Source organism: Gorilla gorilla, chromosome 6, assembly GCF_029281585.2.
Source record: "Gorilla gorilla gorilla isolate KB3781 chromosome 6, NHGRI_mGorGor1-v2.1_pri, whole genome shotgun sequence".
In the NCBI taxonomy this organism is placed as follows: Eukaryota; Metazoa; Chordata; class Mammalia; order Primates; family Hominidae; genus Gorilla; species Gorilla gorilla.
The window spans coordinates 124,663,185-124,686,242 of NC_073230.2; the positions used below are offsets into that span (position 1 = coordinate 124,663,185).

At 34.3% G+C, this 23,058-nt stretch overlaps 1 long non-coding RNA gene across 1 annotated transcript in view; it reads left to right on the forward strand.

Annotated features, from left to right (window-relative positions):
- Positions 1-3,368: 3,368 nt before the first annotated feature.
- LOC129523791 (uncharacterized) overlaps positions 3,369-23,058 on the forward strand; it is a 66,948-nt gene continuing 47,258 nt past the window's right edge. Inside the window, exons 1-2 of the long non-coding RNA XR_008667412.1 lie at positions 3,369-3,423; positions 8,162-8,286. This is a non-coding gene — a long non-coding RNA (uncharacterized lncRNA). The remainder of the gene's footprint in view (positions 3,424-8,161; positions 8,287-23,058) is intronic.

Here is a 23,058-nt window from a genome sequence, read left to right on the forward strand (position 1 = left end):
AAAGATCCCTTGACCATAACTTTATAGATTTTCAATGTAATGGTTCACCTTATCCAAAATTCAGCCTGAGTTGATTTCATATTATCTTTTAAAAAGACATACATTAATTCTATATGTTATGAGCAAAATTTCCAGCACACCAATTGATCTGATAGGAAATTTTATTTAAAACATATACATAAAGGTTTAGAAATCAACATTGTCCACATGAAGATTTTCTCTTTAGTTGTATTATGTAAATTTAATTATAGAATGTACATGACAACTTGACACTAGTTAATCCAGTAGATCCATTTTAGTAGCACTCAAGTAACTGTTCAACAAACACCTTCAACTGTATACATATATATTTTCTTACAAATGTAGAAAAGTTAATAATGCCAAAGTGGCTAAATTACTTTTCATTTAAGATATTTTAAGTTTTCAACAAAAAGTTCATTTGGATATCTCATACTTGCCTACAGTTATAAACTTATTTATAAACCTTTAGAGGCACAGATCATAGTGTATATTTATAGATGTTTCTATATATTTAGTACATATATAATGAAGGTCAGGAATAAAACTGCAAATGAGGTTTATGGGAGTGTTGTAAAGGTTAATTATTGTCATTGTGTGGGAAAGTATAATTTTCTTAAGAGAAATGATGACATATACATAATAAATTCCCTGTCTGTGTCATGACAGCTCAAGAGCATGCCATCGTTACCACCTATGTCACACCACAGGTGTACCTGCTATATGGGTGACAGCAGCTGACTTCTCTGATCAACACATAATTATCTCTGAATAAAAATGCACGTTGAAGTTAGCTGGACATAATGGATTGAAGACCCAGGGCAAAATTATCTTTATCATGGCACATAGCACCACCTGGGGGTAGGAGAGGGCTAGAGAGAGGTATTGGCAATGATGCAACCTTGAGAAACCTGCTGCGGTATGGGCACTTCTGGGGTGTCCCTGTTTATCCTGCTTTTCTTTTTTGGGTAGCAGAGTTCACTCGGTTAATGGTAGGATGCTCCTGGTATAGAAAGGTCCCGCTGATCAGCGCTATTCTCTACTGATCTAACTGTATATATCTCTCTCGACATCTGGATAGTTTCCATTTGCCGAGTCCCCTTCCCCCATAAGATAATAAATATCATATCACAAGGATGGCACTGCTCCTTCATGGAACACTGACTGTTTATTAGAGGCAAAAAAGTTTAAGAGAAATGCTAACAATGTTCATTAATGGCCCGCATCCAGGTTTAATGAGGCATGTCAATATGCGGACTGGGCAACATCAGTGGCATAATAGTGGTGGTAAATGGGAGTAATTGTATCCAATTGTACGGCACAGCTTCCAGGAATGAGCCCGAACTGCCAACTGACAATGACAGAGCAATTATGGGAAGGCAAGCGAGCTGTGTCAAATTAGCACTTGGTGAGAACTCATTTTTCAGAGATGTACTTGCTCTACACCACCACAAGTGATAGCTACTTTATTGTGAGTGATAGGAAGACCAGCACTTAGACTGATGTTCTGATTTGTCAATAGCTGTATTTGAAAGCTTAGTGTCACAAATATATAGAGATATTCAGGGAGAGAGCCACACTGCTCATGATCCGAAGGATAAGAACGTTGCCGAGAAGGTCATCTGTCAGTGTGAGCTGTCAGAGAGAGATCACACTCTATGAAAAGGGAACATTCAGCCGACTTAAGTAATTACCTTTGACTGAGATTTGAAGATGTCTTCTTTTGTTGGCCTACATTGACTGCATAATTTATAATTTACTGCAATCAGCAAAGGGCCAGGAATTGTAACTAAGAAAATTCTTATTTTATTTCCCATAATTACTTTTTTCTCTCTTTTTAAAAGTCCTTTAGCACTTCAGAAGTGTAAAATAAGAAACCGGTGAAATTTTTTTTCTCTCTCTCTTTCTTAAATGACTCAGTCTCAAGTACATCAGAAACAATATATTTACCTTCAGCTGTTGTTTCACAGCACCATAGCACTTTACCATCGCCCTATAAAAGGTATAAAGCACCCCTTTATCCTTGATATATTTTTTTTCTTGCTTTACGGGATTACTAATAAGTGTAAAAAAGGATAACAAAATAATTCAGTTTTGTTTTTCTAGTGCAGAAGGATAAGAAAGAAAATATCAGAGTTGCAGTACTGAGTACTGAAATTTTAATTCACATCCTTAGATACTCATCAGTTTGACTGAGTTGTCAGAACCATGAAGAGATAAGTATTATAGCAAATATTTCAGAACTATGTAGATTAATAGAATTTTCCATTCATGTTGTCTTTTCTCCCTGGGGATATATCATGAAATCAGTGTTTGTAAAGTAATCCTTTGGCTTTCAATATAACCTTAAGAAAAAAATATATTTTCTGATTCATTAGGTTCTGGAGTGCAATAAGCACTATTTTTTTATATTTCTAGTAAAACTGATTATTTAATTTTGTTAGCTAAAATATAATAGGGAGTCATAGCAACGTAGCTTTTAATTTTTTATTTCCTGAATTAAAAGAAGAAACTTTGAAGAAATAATAAAGTTCTGTTATTTGGTATTATTATCAAATTCTTTCTGCTTTGCCTTTTTTTTTTTCCTAGTGGTGATGGATTGATTAATGAATTGTAACTAGAAATTATCATGATTAGCCTGCCTTCTGGCAAAAACTGTTGTTTAATTCTAGGTATATTGATTTACTGTAGAGATATTGACAAAGGAATTAATTTAAGTACTTTAAGTCAATATTACTTTAGTGGAAACTCTTACATTCAGGGTATAAAAAATACTTTTAGAATATTCTTCTATGAATATGGTGTAAAATTACTGTCACATAATAAACGTTCATTTCTTCCTACCTTAAATTCTGCACAGGTTCACACTGATTATGTTCCCCCCCTCAGACCCATTAAATACTCATATTTGAAATTAGTAATTGTGGGTTTAGGATATTTGCTAATGTATTTAATGTTTCCTCTAAACTTGAACAATGTTACTAAAAAATATTTTGTTTTCTATAGTTTACAATTAACTACCTATGATTATTTTAAATTATATACTTTGAAGCTTCTGAAACACACTTTTTAATTATTTTTTTAAAAATATTTCAGAATTCTTTGGGCCATTCAATCTCCCCGTTGTAGAAAGCTGTTTAATTCACAATGCCTTGAGTACAGGCCCGTCATCTATTCTATAGCGACTGTGCCACTTAATAATGGAATAGTGAATCAAAGTGGCACTTAGGTCTCAAATTGTTATGTATGACTGTCAAAGCGGTAAGAAAAAAACAGAATTAAAAAAGGGGGGGGAGAGAAAAACCCTTGATTTGTCTTTACTACTGAAACGTGAATTTGTCAGCCAGGTTCTGAAATCACAACAGCATTGCTTGCATCCCCAGCGAGATGTTGAAAACTTGACAGGTACATATTTTTTCAACTACAAGCACTTCTATAATGAAAACTAATACACGAATCTTATTTATTTATTTATTTATTTATTTGCTCTTGACAGATAGTTGTTGCCAATGGGATTTAATGTTCAGGTTCAAGTTGTCAAGAGAAATAACCAACAAGCAATCCAAAGAGTCACGATACAGATATTCAAAAGCAAAAAGCCTGGCTTTGGCTTCTGTGATATACTGAAGGGATTTGAGCATGTAATTAACCAAGTCAGAACCATTGGCACTTAATCTTCCTCCTAATGACAAGTTCAGCCCATCATAGCTTCTCTCTAGGGGATAAACTATAACTTGTTTAGTGGTCACCAAAGCTTTTGATTGTCATTGTGCTTTTTACTTCATCATTTAAAGATGTGTTTGCTTTGGTTTGGCATTTTCCCATTTCGTTGCTTATTCTTAGAACATAAACCTAGATTCTGTATTGAAACTCTATCATCTTTAATATTTTTAAAATCTCCCTAAATATCTAGGAACTACTTTCCAAGTTTGATTCAGAGCATAGCCTGTGTATATTATTTCTCTGGGTATATTTTGTGTACATTGTAGGTGTCCTGAAAACAAGTATTAATACCTACAATGATGTTCAGTTTGTGTTGATTGTGTACCTGCTGGTAGCTTTACAATTACCAAAAATCCTATGGGAATGCCTGGAAGTGTTGTTTTGGGAGGAGGAATAAGACCTGTGTTCATAGTACTATTTCCTAGAAATTCAAAATTGTAACTGGTTGTCACCAACTGCTCTATATAGATCAATCTTGCAGAACTGCATTCAATCACTTGCCTAAGGCAAACGATATTTTTGACAGGTGAATGGAACTTTGCAAGACTAAGTAATGTTACAAAAATTACATATGATAACTGAAAACTACAACTCCCAGCATGCCCTGCAATTGAACATTAAATACTCATGATTAATATAGGCCTTTTTGAATTAGATTCCTATCCACAGATAATGAATCAGCCTAACTAATAGTCGTAGAAGTGAATCTTTCTATAATTCAGCTTTTCAAATTGTTATACAAATTTCAATATTCTCTTACTCTTTCAGGAAGTAAAAATTAGAATGCTTCTGAAAACACTATCTTCACAAAACTAATGCCACTGAGTGAGTCATTTTAATGTTTGTGTTTTCAAAGGTACACCAATATACTCATCTTTGGCTTTTTTTTTTCTTTCCTTTATTGTCTACATTTAATTTATCAGCATATATTTCTATGCTACTTCCAAAACTTATCCTGGGATCTTTCTATATCTGTTAGCTAGATCACTGCAATAGCTTCCTAACCGGTCTCCCTGAATTCACTATTGCTTCTTCCACAATTTATTCTCCATATTTATCTTTTTTTAAAATAAATATCAGTATTCCATGGTGTATATGTGCCACATTTTCTTTATCCAGTCTATCACTGATGGGCATTTGGGTTGGTTCCAAGTCTTTGTTATTGTGAATAGTGTTGCGATAAACATATGTGTGCATGTGTCTTTATGGCAGAATGATTTGTAATCCTTTGGGTATATACTCAGTAATGGGACTGCTGGGTCAAATGGTATTTCTGGTTCTAGATCCTTGAGGAATTGCCACATTATCTTCCACAATGGTTGAACTAATTTGCACTCCCACCAACAGTGTAAAAGCATTCCTATTTCTCCACATCCTCCCCAGCATCTGTTGTTTCCTGACTTTTTAGTGATCGGCATTCTAACTGGTGTGAGATGGTATCTCGCTGTGGTTTTGATTTGCATTTCTCTAATGACCAGTAATGATGAGCTTTTTTTTCATATATTTGTTGGTCGCGTAAGTGTCTTCTTTTGAGAAGTGTCTGTCCTTTGCAGGGACATGGATGAAGATGGAAACCATCATTCTCAGCGAACACAGGAAGAGAAAACCAAACACCGCATGTTCTCATTCATAAGTGGGAGTTGAACAATGAGAACACATGGACATAGGGAGGGGAACATCACACACTGGGGCCTGTCGTGGGGTGGGGGTCTAGGGGAGGGATAGCATTAGCAGAAATACTTAATGTAGATGATGGGTTGATGGGTGCAGCAAACACCATGGCACATGTATACCTACATAAAAATCCGGCACATTCTGCACATGTATCCCAGAACTTAAAGTATAATACAAAATAAATAACATAAAATGAAATAAATATCAGGCATAATTATTTCGGTTGCTCCCATCACATGTGGGTTAAAATATAGTTGAAGCTCCTAAATCACCAGGGTCTGGCAGCCCATACAATCTAATTTTCTTTGACTCTGATGTACACTGTACCCATTGAACAAGCAAAGTTTGTTCCCATCTGGGGACACATATACCTGCTATTCCTTCTGCAGATGTTTTCATGGGTGAAATCCTTCTTGACATTCTGATTGAAGCTTAAATGTCACTTATCTATAGAAACCTTCCTTGACCATCCTAAGTAGCCACTTCACAAGCATCCATCATATCACACTCTAGTTGTATTTACTTTGGAATTATTGTCAATGTTTAGTATTATTTATTAATTATTTACTTTTTTGTCTATTTCCTCACAGTAAACTAGATGTTCCATGACTTTCTTGTTCCCAGTGATATCCTCATTGTCTGGAAGGGACCTGGACCATAGTATTCATTTGCTAATCTTTTTCATAAACACTCACTAAGGGAATTTATCTTTTACATCCCAAATTTTATTCTTCATGGAGTTTCATTTTAAAAATTTGTGTGAATCACTTGAAGCAAATTTATTTTTTAGCTGATTTATATTTTGAGAACCTTGGCCTGATTTCTGATTGTTCTTCAAAGGCAGTGACTCCATATCAAATGCATGATAATGTTTAGATAAATATTTAAATAAATTATGGGAGTAACAATGCTTTTTTTAAAGAATTGAGACATATCATTCCTGCTTTATTTGTATATTGGGCATAAGGGAACAATAAAAAGTGTTAACTTTACTATGGATATTATTGACTGCTGATATTTAAAATGCCATTATAATAAAATCATAGAAAATGTTTCTTGCAAAGGTTTCTCTTTTTACAAAGCATGAGTGATTCACTAATAGTTCTAATTCATAGATTCGCATCTGTTCATATTTTACAGAGAGATAATAAATATATTTTTTTCTTTTAACTTTTATTTGAGGTTCAGGAGTACATGTACAGGTTGGTTATATAGGTAAACTCATGTCACAGGGGTTTGATGTACCGATTATTTCGTCACCCAGGTACTAAGCATAGTACCCGGTAGTTATTTTTTTCTGATCCTCTTCCTCCTTTCACTCTCCACCCTCAAGTAAGCCCCAGTGTGTGTTTTTCCCCTTTATGTGTCTGTGTGTTCGAGTAATTTAGCTCCCACTTATAAGTGAGAATATGTGGTATTTAGTTTTATGTTCCTGCAATAGTTTGCTATGGTAATGGTCTCCAGCTTCATCCATGTTGCTGCAAACACATGATCTCATTCTTTTTTGGATGCTTAGTATTCCGTGGTATATATGTATCACATTTTCTTTATCCAGTCTACTGTTGATAGGCATTTAGGTTGATTCCATGTCTTTGCTATCATGAATAGGGCTGTGATAAACATACTCGTGCATGTGTCTTTGTGGCAGAATGATTTAATTTCCTTCAGATATATACCCAATAATGAAACTGCTGGGTGAAATGGTAATTCTGTTTTTAGTTCTTTGAAGAATCGCCACTGTACTTTCCACAATGGCTGAACTAATTTACACTCTACCAACAGTGTGGAAGTGTTCTCATTTCTCCGCAACCTCACCAGCATCTGTTATTTTTTGATTTTTTAATCATAGCCATTCTGATTGGTATGAGATGATATATCTCGTAGTGGTTTGTATTTGCATTTCCCTAGTGATTAGTAATGTTAAGCATTTTTTTGTATGTCTGTTGGCCGCATGTATATCTGCTTTTGAAAAGTGTCTGTTCCATATCCTTTGCACAATTTTCAGTGGGGTTATTTGATTTTTTGCTTGTAAATTTGTTTAAGTTCCATATAGATTCTGGATGTTAGAGCTTTGTCAGAAGCATAGTTTGCAAATATTTTCCACCATTCATAAAGGGACCTTTTCTGATTACTTTTATAAATTAAACACAAAAAGTATTTCTTTGCCATGTAACATTTTGTTTGATAAGTTCAATTTCTGCACAATCTATTTTAAGAAAACATTACATTTCATTTTTCCAAAACAATATTTTCCAATTGCCCACATATTTTTGAGATGTTGTTTTTAGTTAGATAACAAAATAAATAAGCCTTTCTAAAATTGAATTATGAAATAAGAGAAAATGTATATCATAAAAGCTATTGAAAGAATATCTTTGTCAGCTTTTAAAGTTAACATTACATTCCTTATTAAAATGAGTCACATTAAAATTTCAAATGTTACATAGAATTAGATATGGTTAGAAATAGTTAATCTATAATATGTTTTCTTAAGGATGGGAAGAATTTTAAATATGCCCCCAAATAGATATTTTTCAAGTTTTTAATTATTTAACTTCAGCCTGATAAATTGAAGAAACTTACTAGTGACAAATGCTGAAAATTTTATTTAAATTGTGTTAAAAAGAATCTATTCAAATACCCATTTCTACAGATTCAGATTTCTACAGACGTAGAAACTTTCACATTTGCAAAAATATATTCCACATAACAGATTTTTTTTTTTTTTTTTTTTTTTTTGAGACAGGGTCTAGCTCTGTCACCCAGACTGGAGTGCAGTGGCACAATCTCAGCTCACCGCAGCCTCAACCTCCAACCTCCTGGGCTCAAGAGATCCTCTCAATTCAGCTGCTGGAGTAGCTGGAACTACAGGTATAGTCATGACACTTGGCTAAGTTTTTGTTTGTCTGTTTGTTTGTTTGTTTTTTGGAAAGACAGGTTTTCACTATGTTGGCCAGACTGGTCTCAAATTCCTGGACTCAAGCGATCTGCCCACATCTGACTCCAAAAGTGCTAGGATTATAGGCACCTAGCCTTAAAGTTCAAATTTCACAAGATTAAAGCATAAAATAACAAATTGTGAAAGTTATAATGTTTTTTAGAAAAATGTCATCAATTTTAAAGATAGGTTAAAGCTTCAAATTTACACAAGACTATAGCTGTCCAACATAAAAATCTCCTTTCAGAGATAATAATTTGGGATACTCCTTGCTTCTGATTTAGTTAAACACGTATTCATTGTTTTCTTCTTGCATATTGGCAAGAAGAAAAAAAGGCAATTCCTTTATGGCCATACCTATTATTTTAGCAGTTTGCATCAACTAAGAGCAACTATATGGGTAAATCAGTTGCTATTTTTTAAAACACATGGTCCATCTGTTTACTGCTAAATCAAACTGGAAACTTGTAGAACTTATGATTAAAATTTTGAATTTCTATATTAAGAACTTGTCCTGTGGAGTTAAATAGTCATGTGTTCAAAGCTAGCCTCTCTCTTTTTACTTACCATCTCAGTGATTTGGGGACATGTCACTTAAACCTCTTGAGTCACAGTTAACTCTGGTTTCAAATGGGGATGATAAAAGAACACACCTCAAAGGAATGTGTGAAGAGTAACACACACAATATATGGGAAGAACTCGGCACTATCAAATAAATATTACTTTCGTGATTTCCACTACTACGCTCATAATTATGTGAACTAATCTTTTCAGGCTTTTTAATACTGGATTACGTTGCAACTTTAGAAATATTTATGAAAATATTGACAAAACTGGTGTTGCCCTTTATAATTTAGAAGAAATTACAAATACATAAAAATATTCATATAAACTTTATAGATTTTTTCCTAGATATTTTTGTTTTAAAATGAGGTGTTTAAGAAGGGAAAAGTGCCAGACTTTATCTTTGCAATATTACTTATGTCATTTAATCTTCACAATAATAACCCAGGTAATATTATTCTCGTTTTACAGTTGGGAAACAGTGAACTAGGTTGCAAACCTTTGCTTCATCCAGTACAAAGCGCCACCTCCCTATGACATGGATGGCTAGAGGTCATTATGGGATACAGAAAGCAATTCTTATCAGAAACCTGAAAAAAAAATAGTAATTTGATCTTATTAGAACCAAACTCATTAGGTATATGTTGTTAATATTGTTATAGTTTTACACTATACCCCTTTTAAAATTGTGGTAGTAAATTTGGAACCATAAAGTTAGAGATGCAGAATATATAATGAAATATATCTCAACATTAAAATTATAATCATATGTATATAATAATGTTAACTGTTTCCAATTCTTATTTTTAATTCATGGATAGATAAGCCAAACAGAAAGTCTACAGATTAGATTAAATTTACAAACAATAAATAAGTACAATTAGTAAGGAATTTATTAGTAGCTCTCAGAGCTATTATCCATAATTAATAGTAAGCCAGTTTTGGTTGGTGCATCCAAAGTCATAGAATAATTTATGAGGCTACTTGTAATACCACCCTGGTCCTCCTATCCAGTTTTGCACTTGAACACTTTCACATACTTGATGCTCACAGTGAAAAGATCAAATCAGACAAAAAGATCAAATCAGACTAAAATTTTTGATAATCCCTGTTCCCTTTAGCTTCTTTTTGTTACATGGCTGCATTTTTATCTGATCCACAGTTCTACCAAACTAATTTCTCATTTAGGGCTCAGCATCAATATTCCTTCCTTCAGAAAGATTTTACTTCCTTCTGACAATACGTAAGGTGAAAATGTCCACCTAATGTATCGGGAGCACAGCGCCACTCGTACATGTGCCTCTACTATGGCTTCTGCCATACGAAAAAATTGCTTTTTTTTTTTTTTTTTGAGATGGAGTGTTGCTCTGTCGCCCAGGCTGGAGTGCAGTGGCACGATCTCAGCTCACTGCAAGCTCTGCCTCCCGGGTTCACGCCATTCTCCTGCCTCAACCTCCCGAGTAGCTGGGACTACAGGCTCCCGCCACCAGGCTTAATTTTTTGTATGTTTTAGTAGAGTCGGGGTTTCAGTGTATTAGCCAGGATGATCTTGATCTCCTGACCTCGTGATCCGCCCGCCTCGGCCTCCCAGAGTGCTGGGATTACAGGCGTGAGACACCGCTCCCGGCCTTTTTTTTTTTTAGATGGAGTCTTGCTGTGTCCAGGCTGAAGTGCAGTGGCGCGATCTTGGCTCACTGAAATCTCCGCCTCCCGGGTTCAAGCAATTATCTGCCTCAGCCTCCCGAGTAGCTGGGATTACAGGTGCCCGCCACCAGGCACGGCTAATTTTTGTATTTTTAGTAAAGATGGGGTTTCACCATGTTGGCCAGGCTTGTCTCAAACTCCTGACCTTGTGAGACAACCCCCTCGGCCTCCTAAAGTGCTGGAATTACAGGCATGAGCCACTGCGCCTGGCCACATTTTTGTATTTGAATGTCTCTCTCCTCAAAAGAATATGGTAGCCTTGAGGATTGCCACTGAATTTTTTTCATGGCCTTGTCTTCTGAGACTGGTAAAGTATTGGGCATTGTAGACCCTTAATAAAATTGGTTGCAGGAATTAATGAACTATTCCCTTGAGGCAAGAGCCATTATGTTACACTTAGTTGAGTTATAACATCCAAATTCAAGATCCGGTTATCTTACCTTAAGAAGGAGCCTTTTATTTTTAATTCAATCATGTAAATAATGGGGAAACACCACTTGAATTACACAACTCATGGAGTTGTTGGGAAATTAAATAAGACATTGATAGAAAATAGAGCACCTACCACATTGTAAGCCTTCAATAAATGTTTGCTTCATGTTGTTTCCTTTTTCATTTTTAACTGAAATCCACTTAAAATCATATTTTCAGTTGGGCGCTGTGGCTCACGCCTGTAATCCCAGCACTTTGTGAAGCCCAGGCAGGAGGATCACTTGAGGTCGGGAGTCCAAGACCAGCCTGGCCAACACAATGAAACCGTGTCTCTACTAAAAATACAAAAATTAGTTGGGTGTGGTCACGGGCACCTGTAATCCCAGCTACTCGGGAGGCTGAGGCAGGAGAATCACTTGAACCCGGGAGGCAGGGGTTGCAGTGAGCCCAGATTGTGCCACTGCACTCCAGCCTGGGCCATAGAGTAAGACCCAGTCTAAAATAACTAAGTAACTAACTAACTAACTAAGTCAATACATAAATAAAATGAGATTATACTTTCAATTAAATTATTAAAGAAAAATGGAAGCTTTCATGGGATGATTACTGAGTGAAAGGAGAGGAGAGAAAGATATAGTAGTTAGTATAAAAATGACATATCTGTTATTATTTTCTTATCTCATACATTTTAAACTATATAAGTCTTTGTTGTCCACATGTTTACAATAATAGTGGGATTCAAATAATTCTGACTTCACTGAAAGGTCTTAATATTTATGAATAAATGCAAGGTAAGGACATTTCACTTGGCCATCTGAAATCTGAATAGCTCAAGGTTATAGGATTCTGTGAGTTAATGGGATGAGATTTGTGGTTTAGCAGGCAGCTTTCTAACATACTGTCATAAATGAACTGAATGAAATACTACTAGCTTTCTTCTTCTAAGAAGGAGTCTTTCAGCCTGTAGTTATAATTTCAAAAACGTTACAGACTTGTAAATACCCTACACATTAATGTGTACAGATGTGTAATGAAAACCATGTAAGCTAATCACTCCCTTGAAGAAAATTCATGTTTAAATATTTTCCAATTGTTTAAAGAAAATGACCATACATTTCTTTTAGGCAAATGAAAAAGATAAGAAAATTATTTTCATAAAACAAGTGATACATGCACCATTTAGAGAAACACATTAATGTCAAAGTTTTATTTTCAAAATCAATCACTACAAAAATTATATTTGATTACCCCATCCCTTCTCTGGAAAGCCTGTTTTTAAAAATCTCTATACACTTGACAAATATTTCAGGACTTATAGTGCTATAAAATCTTAATTTATATGTGTTAACAAACGATTGTATAAAATACAAACCAAGACAGAAAAAGAGTATATAATGGCATTACTTTTCTTATTTCTCCATGCAGGATTTGCAATCACATAATTATCCAAACTTCTTAGGCATTTTTTTCTTAAAATTGGAATGGACATACAGAATATGGAAAATAGTTATTCAGGAGTTAGTGAGTTATTTGCTCCTGTCAGATAAGTTATACTGTCACCCTATGGCTAAAGTTTTCCCCACATCTTCCAACTTTACCATTTCCATCTAGAAGGAGTATTGAATTAGCGAAGCAGTTCTTACAGATTTTTAATTCTGCCAAGCCTGATGCTGTGCATGCAGGATTCAGCAAAATCGCCTCTCTGGTATCAAACAAGTAAACAAAATTAAGACGCAACACTGTATGACTTGACTTGATTTTATTTATCCTTGACCTGAAAGACAAAACTTGTCTGGTAACTGTGTGAAACAAGCCAAACCCAGTGTGTTCATCATTTGAAGCCTAAAATCAGTGCTAAAAAAGTCAGCCATATTTTTAAAAATGATAGCAGTTCATTCATGACACTTTGAGATTTAACTCTGAAACGACAATGTCTGAAGTGACAGTTTTACATCAGAGAAAGATTAAAACCAAAAGCAGGTGAACATTTATTATTTTTAAGTTAGTTAAATTTTCCAATGTGTTTAAGACTTGGCCTCTATCATGAATTTTTCCAAAAGCAAAAAGAGAAAATATGACAAAAAAAGAAAATAAAGCTAGCCTTCATAAAGTAGAGCATGGACTTTTCAAACAGCAATTCTCTCACTTCCCTATGAACATCAATGGCATTGCAAACCAGACATATAACAAAAAAAGAGAAATACAGTATACCCTGAAAGTAGAAAACAAGGTCAGAGGTGAAGCTTTAGCTAAAAGACTTTCTTTAGGTGACAGAGGCGGCAAATCAAGCTTATGCTTTCTTTCTGTTCAAATCCCCATTAAAAAGCCTAATACCTCAGCTTTCTATTTTCAATTTTCCTTCCATGGTGTGCTATGTTAACACTTTCCTGAATTGTTATTTGCAAACAAATTATTCATAAACCAGCATTGCAAAAGGCTATTAATGAAGAAAAGGGGGGAAAGAAAGACGAAGAGAGTGCAAAACGCCAAAAGAGAGAAAGAGAGGAAAAGAAGAGAGGAAGGGAGAAAGTGAAGAAAAGGAAGCAAGGGGGATAGAAAGGGTGAGAGATAGAGACAAGAGACAGAGACAGAGGAGGAAGACAAGGAAAAAGAACAGAAAGAAAGGGAAGAAAAATTGGAGGGAGGAAGAAGCATGTTTTTATGCCAATCCAGAAAACATGTTTTCAGTAAGCAAGCCTCACTATTAATGGGGAAATCTGAAAAGTTTTACTACGTAAGACCACTCTAAATAATTTTATTGAGTGAGACCAAATTTTTATCTTTTTACCTTTCATCTACTTTATGATTTACAAGTTTATTATTATTTTGTCCTTTTCATTAGATAATTCTTATAAAAGTGTATCTACCTCATTTTTTATTTTGTCTAGTTATCCTTCTGAAGTATTTGATTCCTGGTATTTTTACTTCCCATAATATATGCGGATTTTTTTTTCCTCTTTGCCTTAACCCTTTCTCTTCCTAAGTTAAAACATCATCTCTTATAGGGATACATATAGTAATGTTATTGTTTTAAGTCTGGTCTTCAAAAAATAGAGCAAAAGCAAAGTACAGTCATTTGAATAATAATCTATTTCATTGCCCTGAATTGACCTTATTCAAAGCACACCTTTAAAGGTAGATTGTTACTTCACAGACATAAATAATAATTTTAAAACACAATTACTCAAGAATAACACAGAGAGAAGATAAAGCTTCTGACTTTGAACTGATAGTCTATTAAATCATAAATTATATCAATCATTTGTGATATTATTATTCACCTCTGAAACTGCATCTGATTTTCACTTATTTTATTATATCCTAAAACTTCCTTAGTCAATAACAAAAGTGTCTATTGTGTAGTAGAAATCTTTGTGGGGAGCATTTTCTATGTGGGTGTATCTAAGTAATAGGGATTATGAAAAATCCCTTAAATTCATTGTAGGGGGAGGGGAGTAAATGATTCTATTTGTAAAGAAGAGGGGCACAGAACACTGTACAACAATTCTCCCTGAAACATCTGAAAATTGATCTCAGTTTGAGCTGAAGTCCTTACCAGCCTCACCTCAAGAAAGTGCCCAAATGACTTTTTAAAAGGGTATAGCTCAAACCGGGGGAGAATGAGGGAAAGGGCAGGTTTGAAACTTACAGTGTTCCTATAATCAATACCCTGCTCCTGAACAAAGTGTAAAGAGGCGCACAAATGTACTAAACCGCATCTCAAAAATGACATCGTAATTGCTGGCACTGCCCAGCCTACCCTGGCCTCAGCATTGCCAGGTTTTAAATTTATTTCAAACTGTTCTTCCCAAGTCTGCCTAATTTTTTTTTTTTTTTTTTTTTTTTTTTTTTTTTTGTCCAAATAGCAGCAACTCGCAGTTAGTGAACAAAGCTTTAGGATTTTTTTTTTTTTTTTTTTTTTTTTTTTTTTTTTTACTTACAGCTAAATTTAACTTTACCCATCCAATAAAAAAGAAATAAGGGAGCCTTTATTATCTCCCTGGATTTCTGGGTATGATACCACATCATAGAGAAGTGGTTATTAGAGACAATGGCCTACCAAGGTGAAGTTTGTAATAAAGCCTATTATGTGGTTTCACCATTGACACTAATGGAATGTAACAGTGATTTAGAATGATTTAATGGTTCCCAGGTTGTGCTCTAATAGTGCTCTTTATATTATGATGTATATCACAAAACCTAATGTGGCTGTTGTGATATATTGACAGTATTCATGCTGTTTCATATTTTTAGGGGAATTTAAAAAACTGTCAAAGAGGAAAATTAATAGGCTGCAACTGCTTTATTTTCAAGGTTCTGTTTTTTAAATGTATGTGCATAAATTTCCATTTGGTGCCACTCTTAGGCTAATAAATTCATTTGCATTTTTATTCTGAGATAATAAGGATGTATGCACATATGTATGTTTGTGTATATGGATTTATGCGTTGTAAGGCAGTACATATATATTTCTGTCTGAAATCCAGCTTGGAGAAGACTGCACTGTCATTCTCTAATATGTTTACAAAATGGTTGTATTAGATTAAAGTGCACATGAAGGAATAATATAAAAGAAATCATTGTTTTATTATCTAAGATAAAATTATTTAGTTTGAATTGTGAAGATGGCTAGGATTTTAGTATTAGCTCACTTAAAAAAAAAATACCCTTGAGCAGCTCGCATGTGAGCTCTTCAATTTCTGAATAAAAAAAGAATAAAACCAGCAGAAAGACAAGAATTGAAGCAACAACTATGCTCTTGTAGCTTATAAGCATCACAGCAATGCCTGATCTTAAAGTAATGAGGCATATTTTTAATCCAAATAGAAGATGAACAATACTGAAACTTTAAGCCTATTGTTTGCGTAATTTGCAGAGCTAGAGTTGTAGATAAACGGGAAAGAGGGTGGTTTTTCAATAGCCTCCATATTCCACCTCTTAGATGTTTTGACCACTACTTCCTGCTGTCTGTTTAGTTTGTCTTTTTTCTTCAGAATGCCCTACTTCTCCCATTTCCAGGTAGCATTCATTTCTTAAGAAATCTAAAAGGCTGTCCATAAATCCTACTTAATAGGTGAAGTCATCTTCTTCCTGTCCAGCCTACACGAATTTCCATGCCTGTGATCTCTTTTTATAGTCGGTTAATACTCAGTCCAGTCGTTTGCTGTTTCCTAAGCATATTTTAAGTAAAAACACACTAAGCACTCAGTGCATATTTTCCAGTTGTTTAATTGATTGATGTGATTGCATACAACTTTCCCCAACTCTACTGCTGTCCAGCTGGACCATGCCTTCCTGTGGACAAGAGGATATCATATTATATTGGGTGAGTATTAGGTCTTCAGACATGGAATTGCTACAACAAAAAAAAAAATAACGACTCGGTCATGACAAAAGCTTTTTTTTTCCTTAGGGGAAATATACTCCCAAATTCTATAGTTAATTTATTAAAAACTAGTGCAACACAGAAAAAGTATTATCTTTAATTCTTACTTGAAGTATTTAATTTTCATTATGTTACTGTTGGAATCGTATTATAAATGTGATTATGAATATACTTGAATACATATCTAATTTTGACTATGAATCCCTCCCTCCGAGTCTATAAAGATCACTGGCTATGCATACATTATATGCACATGGGTATATGTGTGCTCGTGAATGAAGGTTAACTCCTGGCTGAAAAAAAAAAGTAAATAGAAAAACAAGGTGAAAAGAAAACTTGAATGAACAAAATAATCCTATTGTTGAATGGAGATACTCAGTATTACAAAGATGTCCATTTTTCCCAAGATTAATATATAATATAAATCTAATATACATGGATTTTGGTGAGAAGTCAACGAAATGATACTAAGGTTTATCCAAAGTTCATTCAGAAAAGTTAATATAAACAAACAAAACCTAGGAATATCCTGAAAGAAAAAAAAAACACTGGCACATAAAAATATATATATATAACAGCCTATAATTAGCATTGGAATAGTCATACAATTTTAACCTAGTGGAAAGTTCAGAAATAAAGTATATATGGGAATTTACTGAATAACAGAAATGATAATTCAAATCAGCATATAATAGATGCATTAATGGAGTAATGGTGGAATAGTAAATATCGCATCTTTTTTTACTCCAAAATAAATTCACAGTAGATCAAAGATTTAATTGTAAATATCGAAACCATAAAAGATCTAGAACAGAATATCAGCTATTAAAAAATATAATTTGTGGTGATTTGGGTAGAGTAGTCCATCATAAATATACAAAAATCCTAAAACCTTAAACAAATAAAATTGATAAATTTGACTACATGAAAATGAAAAACTTTTTTTCTGGCTGGAAGAAGTGTAAACCAAATCAAAGGGCAAACTAGAGGAAATATTTGCCACAGAAAAATGTCAATAATATGGAAAAATATTTTAGAAATCAACAAAACAAGTGTCAACACAACAGAAAAAAGATCAAAGAACATAAATGTATGTTACAAAAAGTGATAATAATAAAAGTCAACATTAGTATATCCTCAAAAATCAATTATAATGAAAGAAATGAATCTTAGTAATAATGTGATTTCTTTTTCACTTAATGTTTCATAGTTCCCAGTGCTTTCAGGAGTGTGAGAAAGCATGTATTCAATACTGTTGATGGTATCAGTATGATTTTTATTAGTGTAATTGGTAAAATCTACCAAAATTACCGAATAAAAATGAAAATGTGCTTGTCTCCATAAGTAATCAGGGCAATGAAAATTAAAACAAAGAGACACCATCATATACACCAATGAATGGCTAAAATTAATAAGATGTTTAACAATACCAACTGCTGATAAGACATAAAACAGCAGGAATTCTCACATGCTGTGTGTGGGAGAATAAATTGGTACAACCAGTTTTAAAAACTGGCATCATTTTCTCAATTTAAACATATGCATAATTTATGACCCAGCAATTCAACTCCTGGCTATGTACACAACAGAAAAACATACACAAGTGCACAGTGTTCAGAGCAGCATTATTTATAATATCCCTAAACTAGAAACTACTCAAATGTTCATCTGCAGTAGAATGGATAAATTAATCATGTGGTATCCATAAAACGAATACTGTACAATAAAAATGACTGAACTACTCATATATACAACAAGGAAGAATGAAAGAAGCCAGATACAAAAGTGATTCTATGTATACAAAGACCAAACAAAACAAGATTAAGAGTCAGACTAGTGGTTACCTTTGGGAGACAGAAAGAAAAAAGTAGGAATAGTAATTGGCAATGGTCCAAAGGGTGCTTTTGGATTGCTGCCAGTTTTGTATTGCTTGAGCTGGCTGGTAGTTACTCCGATTCTTGCTTGTGGTAATTTGTTGAGCTGTATATTTATGTTTTGTATAATTGATCTAAATGTGTACTATACAATAAAAAAAGTTTAAAAAACAAACATATAAAGGGCAGGGTAAGAAAACAAAAAAAATAAAGAGACACTCTTCACAATTTTTAATACTAAAAATGACCCCCAAAACCTCTGAAGCTTGTAAGGGTCATAATGGCTCTTAATAGGAAGAGTAGCTTCTAAACGAATAGTTTGAGAATAGAAATGTAAATACAGATAGTAGGCTGATTATTCATTGATTTTAGTTGGTTGGTTCAATTTTATCATTAAATATGAATTTATAAAATTCCCATAACATATTTACTTTTTCATAAGCATAAATTTCTGCCTCCTTTTTAATCATAATATAATTAAAATTATGGAAGAAATCCTCATAAATATAAATAGACAAAGCATTTTGATGGCTAAAAAGCTTAATGTCTTTTCACAACTTTGTACCTTCCTGAGATTACCTTCACTCTCTTGGAAGTGTTTTCAGTGTTAATCCTTCAAGAAAATACCAGGCCTGCGGGGAATAAAGATGTCCTATATGCCCATTTAACTAATTCAATGTTTATTAAGCTCCTACTATTTTCTGAAAAAAATTAGAAATAAGACATAGCTCCTGACCGCTTGACCTTAAAGGTTAATTTAATAAGATATGAGCCCACATAAAGATTGCCTTGCTTACCCCACATCATGTGGTTGACCCTTACAGTCTTACTTTCCCTTAAAATAAAATTTTTAAAAAATAGGATTTCAGTTTGGAAGACCTTTCCTCACACGGAGAAATTCTGGCATTACTGATCCTGTTCTGGATCTCTTGCTGAGATAGCATGGACCTCTGAGCTAGAAAGAATTTGTTTCAAATACAGTATTGGCTTTTTAACAAGGTAACTTTTCTTAGCCTCAGTAAGGACACCTTAACAAATGAAAATAATTATCTCACAAGGTACCTGTGTCTATTATTGGGGTTACACAGACCAACATTGGAGTTATATAGACTGACTGACTAGCTGTAGGTGCTTAATAAATTTTAGTTACCATCTCCCCTTTCAACTGTATGTTATAGTTATTTGTTTAGTGTCTCCCCTACCATACTGTTCTATAAGTTTTTTTTGAAATTAGGGATCACATTCTTTTCTTTTCTTTTTTTATTTTCTTTGTTTGTTTAGTTTAGTTTTGTTTTGAGATGGAGTCTTGCACTTTCCCCTGGACTGGATGGCACAATCTCAGCTCACTACAACATCCACTTCCCGGGTTCAAGCGATTCTCCTGTCTCAGCCTCCCAAGTAGCTGGGATTACAGGTACCCACCACCACACCCGGCTAATTTTTTGTATTTTTAGTAGAGACAAGGTTTCACTATGTTGGCCAGGATGGTCTCAAACTCCTGAGCTTGTGATCCACCCACCTCCGCCTCCCAAAGTGCTGGGATTACAGTGTGAGCCACCGTGCCCGGCCCTCTTATTCTTTTTTATACCCCTTACAGAGCTTGGCATAATGCCACATGCAGAACTGAAATTATATATTTGCTGAAGGAATGAATTTTTTCAACTACTTATTGACTATAAGAAATGAAGAAAAGACATGTGCCCTTCATTCTGTTGAAGCTAAAGGAGAAAATGCTCAGTTAACTCAAACAGAAATATGTTCTATGCATTCAATCTAAAGAAGACTAAATACTAATCAACTGTCGTTAGGAATATGACATTACTATAAAAAGAGTGAAAAGTGACTCTGAGTTTTGCAAGGACAAGACAGGAAGAAATGAAATTTCAACCCATTGGAGGAGCTTGTAATACATTTTAAGACTGGTTTTCTTGTCTTGCTTTTAGAATGAAGTTATTACTTTAGAGTTATATTGCTTTTTGCAGACACACATGATGCTGAATTTTGGAATTCTGTGTAAAATATACCCTCACCTGAAATGACTTAGCTTTTTGATGTCAGGACATTGAGGGACTAGACAAATTAATTCCAAGATCCTTTGGAGCCCTATGATTTTTCTTTGTCCTGTTTGGTTTTTCCCTCTGTTTCATCTCTTAGAAAAGGCTTGAAAACTTTAAACACATAATTACACAACTAGAGAAAGAACTCTAAAGCTGTCTAACCATTTATCTTATTCTATAAAAGTACATTATAATGAAGAGTATCAATGTTACAGGTGACAAAGGTCGTATATACCTAAAATGGGTAATAATTGTGTTCATATGTGTTAATATCACACCATACATCCCATCCTGCTATATTTGAACTTTCCATAAAAACAATAGCCTGTGGTGAAACAGCTTGTCATGCGTACTAATGAAAAATTGTCCAAGATATCCTGATGAGATTCTTCCTGCACTTATTTTACCCCCGAGGTCTGGGAATTCACTGAACACAATGTAAGATTTTTCTCTATCTCTTACCCTCTACCAAAAACTGTACACAAAATTCAGAATATCTCAAGTTTAACATGATTTTTGGAGTGCAACCATACATTGGATAATTATTTTAGAGTGCTAAATGGCAAGAGGACAGGTTGAAGGAGGGTGAAAGTTACTTGTTTTTGACACCTAAGTTACTTCAGACTGACAAGCAAATCGTTTTTCACTTTATTTCTCATTTTGCATAGGCCCTTCCTTGTTAAGAGCTGAGCAGACTCTTAAAAATACAAATAGGCAAATGCCTACTCTTATGTAATCTTCATGTTCTCTAAAAATAATATGGTGTTAACATCATCGGAGCTTTCTCTTTCCAAAGATTCTACATAGCAGATTTGGAAAAGCAAGTGGAAAAACAACTAATAAATACAGACACTTTGTAAAATATTAAAATAAGATTTGAATAGTCATTATCTCATTTTGACTTTTCAACTTTAGAGACTTTATGTGGGTCACTTCCCACTGCCTTAATTAGCAAAGTCAAAATAACAAAAAATGGCAATTTTCTGTACTCTCTGTTTTTTTTCCTGTTCTCAGCCTGTAGCAATAATTATATTTTCCAAATGCAAAATACCTCATTTAAAATGCAAGCTTCCTCAAAGTTGGCCAACTCTTATGGGCTCAAAGTGGCAGGAACAAGTAAATCTTTTTTTTTTTTCCCCTGATGTTTTCCCCTGTTAAAACTCCTTTTGGCACATGCACTGAATATAAATCGGCCACCATGTAAATAAATTTCTGTGTCAATATTTTTTATTGTAAAAAAATTTGCCCATTGAAGTAAAACAAGAGCAAGGATTTACAAATCAGATTGCTAGTGCACTTCTAATTTATACCTTCCATGAATAGCCTTTAAGCCACAGTTGACCTCATATATATATATATGTATGTATTAGCTGGAAACAATTCATCAAGTAAGTTACCCCCTTTCCTTTCAAACCCACTTGTATTACTGAAAGGTTGAGTAAAGACCTCTGGGGAGCAAGGGCAATTTTTGACATGGGTCTCAACAGATTAAACTATGCAGGGACAATATAGAATACATTGGAGCAATAACATTATCACATCATAGGCTGATTGAGAGGCATTTCCTTGCATTTCTGTCCTTTTACCATAAGCCAATAGTAGCCACAGGCATTTGACTGGAGAGCCTGGAGGATTGACGGGCCTGGCAGTCATTACACGCTGGATTGAATACTAGATTACTCCAAAGTGGCTGAGGGTCAGGGATCAGTGTGTTCCCTTTTGGCACTAAATGACTTTAATATCCTTACTGTATTAGTCAATTACTTTAAAGCTGCTGCTCTCTGAGCTCTCTCTGCCCCCCTGCAGTTTACTATGGACATTTGAATTGCTCCCATACTTAACCCACACATCTGCTTTTAGCTGTCAAAAGAACAGTGCTATCAGTGGAGCTATTGACAATATGAAAAGAACTGAGATACTTGCTGGAGATGTCAAGTGCCTCTCTCTTTTGGCTGCTTCCTTTAAAAAATAAAAAAAAAATAAAAAAATAAATAACTCACTTACAAAAGTGGTCCTAGAGAAAAGGAATTCAGCCTCATTTAATCTAGTGGCATGTAAAGTGACCAATAGTTTAAAAAAGAAAAAAAGGTGGGATTGTTTTTATTTTGTTTTGTTTTGTTTTTTATCACTTACTTCCATAAACTGCACACCATCTATGTGGGTTTTTATTCTGTGGACACACTCTGAATATCACTATGAATGAGTGTGCGCCAATATGAGGACCTCTATCAAAGTCTGTATTTCATATCACAATGGTTCTAGTGATGGTAGAGAATTATACTGCACTTCTCAATTTATTGGTGCAACACAGTGAAGAACTTTATATCACAGCCACTGAACTTTAAAAGGTCTGATGTGGCTTGGTGTTAAACCAACATGTCTAGATTAAATGTGGACTAAGGTGATCTGAAATGTAAAACTACTTGAAAGTTGTGCCTTCAGTGTTTCAGAAAAAGCGATATGATTCCCACACAAGAGCACATCTGTTGAGTGAGCCCTGACTTGTGTGTGAGTGTGAGTGTGTGTGTCAGTTCCAGCACTACAGTGATAATAAAGGACATTGCAGGAAGCTGCTAAAAGATTATCAAGAGCTATTTCATACAGAAATAGAAAAATGAGACAGAAACATATAGAAAGGTTAACAATTACTACTAGCTTATTTATACCAGAATCTGAGAAAACCACTG